General features: G+C 34.4%; 1 protein-coding gene across 1 annotated transcript in view; it reads left to right on the top strand.

Annotated features, from left to right (window-relative positions):
* Positions 1–2,526: 2,526 nt before the first annotated feature.
* The window catches only part of LOC117116372 (neuromedin-U receptor 2-like), a 10,655-nt gene continuing 10,131 nt past the window's right edge, over positions 2,527–3,050 (top strand). Inside the window, exon 1 of the mRNA XM_033260394.1 lies at positions 2,527–2,618. The gene's annotated coding sequence lies outside the window, so the exon portion shown is untranslated. The remainder of the gene's footprint in view (positions 2,619–3,050) is intronic.

The raw sequence follows: 3,050 nt of genomic DNA, 5'->3' as shown, positions 1-3,050 counted from the left end.
GTTTTGTGAAGGGTTGATATACGCTTCGTAGCATAATCGCGAAGCTCATTTGCGATTTGGAAACCATAATTTGCGATTGCTGTTTGGTCATAATTTGGTAGCAATACTAGTAACTCATCGCGTAAGTTCGGCAACATACCAATCGTATCAAAGTTAATAAGTTCTTGAATGGCCATCTTATCCAACAATCTAATAAATGGGCATCTGTGACTGCAGTAGAAGCATCATTTAACATTGTAACTTCATCTTGAGCTGTAGTAGACCTACTACAAGTGGTAGCCATGATGCTTTCTTTATGTGTAAGTCAATATGCAACCAACAGCTTGCAGTAGTTGCTGTTTATTAGCTTACTGTTTAGCCCAATCTCAAAGACAAAGGCAAATCGCTTAATGGTGTCAGAAGGCTTTCTTTCCTGTGTAAGTTGTGTTCAAATCAGGCTTGGTTTTCTAATCAGCCTACACTTTAACAGTCAATACTATAATAATTAAACATTTAATCCTGGCATATTTTATATAGAAAGGATCAGCATACTATCCTCTAGATGATGATATAAAAAACTCGCTGAGAAATCTTATCATACTTACATAAAATGACTTCCGTATTTAGTAATAGTATATGTAATAAGATAGTAACAGCATGAGACGCATACCACGCATATTATTATTAGCCTATAGGGCACAGCTAATATTATTTTTTAGTGATCTTGTCATTTCACCACCGAGCATTGGAGGTGATAACATAAGGTAAGTTGTGAGATTATTCATTGATTTATTTACTTTGTTTTAGATGAAAATGCTATAATTACAGCCACAATAACAACAGCAGCAACAACAACGTGGTGGACTTATAATTTAAGCTGAAAGAATAGGAATAAATTACTATCTTTTTAAGTACACAAATAATATTATTTCTTTGAATGCCGAAATTAGAACCATAACCAGTCATTATTTATGTGTTTTTTTTATTTCTGCATTTTTTTAACTCTCCTTAATTGGCTATGTCTCTCTTGAAATAGGAAAGTATACAACAAGTATGATAAAAACAAAATAAAAGAAAGACCTTCAAAATTGTAAAATTTATTGGATTTTTTATGTAATTTATAATTAGTTATTTGAAAATTAAAAGTGAATTTGAGAGATAAATGATCAGAAGAAAATATATTATGACCAACAACAATGTCAGAAATAAGGTCGTTAGAATTGCATAAAATGACATCTAGAATATTGTTATTACACGTTGGCTTCACATTACATTGAAATAATAAACTGTCTATAAAAAGTTCACCAATAGAGTTCATGGGAGCTGATCCAGTCCCATCACGTGTCCATAATATTGAGAAGATTAACATCCCCACCAGTATTAGGTTATGAAGAGGATATGTAGGTATTGTGTCCTCAACTTACTGAGCAATTTTAAGTACACTATCTCGACCGACCGCAATTTGGTGCTGTGTAGACAATTCCTATGAGGACTATTTTGCTTTTACTAAACTTAACTTCAGCCCATAACAATTCCACGCCTCGTGTTCCAGATGATCTAACCGTCGTGACTTGAATTTATTTGAAGTTAATAACATACCACCACCACCACGCCTTCCATCATTTCTGTCTTTCCTATGCAAAGTGAAATATATGAGTGATTAAATGAGATAAACAATATTGGAGACATGGGGACATTGTTTATCTCATTTAATCACCCTCCTTTATTTATTGCCGACTGTTTATTGTTTTACATTGGATCTGGTATTTGCCAACTTTTGTAATCAGTTACGCTGATGAAGTATTGAGGACAAGACGAAATATTCGTTTCCTGAATAAATTATAATTTGTTCTACTGTCTAACCCCTAAAGTTTTGTAAGCGTTCGAGGATGGGCAGATAAGTAAAATTGTTAACAGAGAATAATGTATGTACAAATGAATGTCCAATCCAATCCAAATCTTCGACTTATAAGGCGAAGTTATATTATACAAGCCTCAATGCGCCAATTTGAGGTAGTGCTCAAGAAAAAAAGGAACGAAGTGAGACGGAAAACAAGGGAAAAAGCAGAAAGCAGAAAAAAAAAAAGAACGAAAGAAAAAAAAAACAAAACCCCAAAACAGAAGCGGAAGACAAAAATATAATATTGAGCTGAAAAGATGACTTTTAGGCCTCATTTTGAAAATCTTTTATAGACGGCCATTACGAGTGCCCTTCCGCTTTCAAAATGTTTGCCTTCAGTGCAGCGAGCATTCGATAGCTGGCGGCGCTTATATTGGCTTGCCGCCCATTCCCATGTCAACTCAAGTATGTCCTCCGTCATTGTAAATAAACTTTTATAAAAGAAATGCTTGTGTCTTCATTGTGCTATTTATTCATTTTAACACTGTATAGGCCTGTATTTAAAACCATGTTCCTCAAAGTGTTCATTACAGGCAGGGTAATAAGTATACTCTCGATTAAGGACGTGTTAGAGATTTCATAAGGTACTTTAGAGGGCGACATCGTGTGTCGTCACTTGTCACGTGATTATGCGTGACATCTTTAGCTTGGGCATTGGCTTGGGTCAGTGGCGTCCTGTAAGCGAGCGGGATTTGTTTTCGAACCACTCACCTGACATTCTGATCGTGTACATTTTATGGTATGTTGTTTCTTCATTTTATGTACGAATTAGCTTTATATAAATGATTACATATGCAGTGTTATATGTATTTGGATAATACAGTGATAGTTTCTGTATTTAGTAGGTATAGCCTTGGTAATGAAGATTATAGGTTTTGTATCTTCTGCTTTATTTCATTAATTGTTTGTTAATTAACTTTCTTATTCAATTTATTGCTTAGCTATAATGCACAAGATCATTGTTTTATTATGTACTAGTTACAGTTTGTAGTGATGAAACTACAGTATTTATAGTGCAGAACTATTGTGAACCTATTGTGTATCCTATACAAAGTTAACGAGTTCCACTTATTGTAAAGGTTCTTTGTCTTAATTAGTTCGTACCCCACTGTGCGAATCTAGCGTGGGTGCTCTGATAATTTGCGACCGATGCTTGTGTCAAAGGTCAAAT

This window comes from Anneissia japonica, unplaced genomic scaffold (genome assembly GCF_011630105.1).
Source record: "Anneissia japonica isolate Jap-2015-1 unplaced genomic scaffold, ASM1163010v1 scaffold287769_len469884_cov163, whole genome shotgun sequence".
Taxonomy (NCBI): domain Eukaryota; kingdom Metazoa; phylum Echinodermata; class Crinoidea; order Comatulida; family Comatulidae; genus Anneissia; species Anneissia japonica.
Note: the sequence above shows the minus strand (reverse complement) of the source record. Positions and strands in the feature narration are given on the sequence as shown.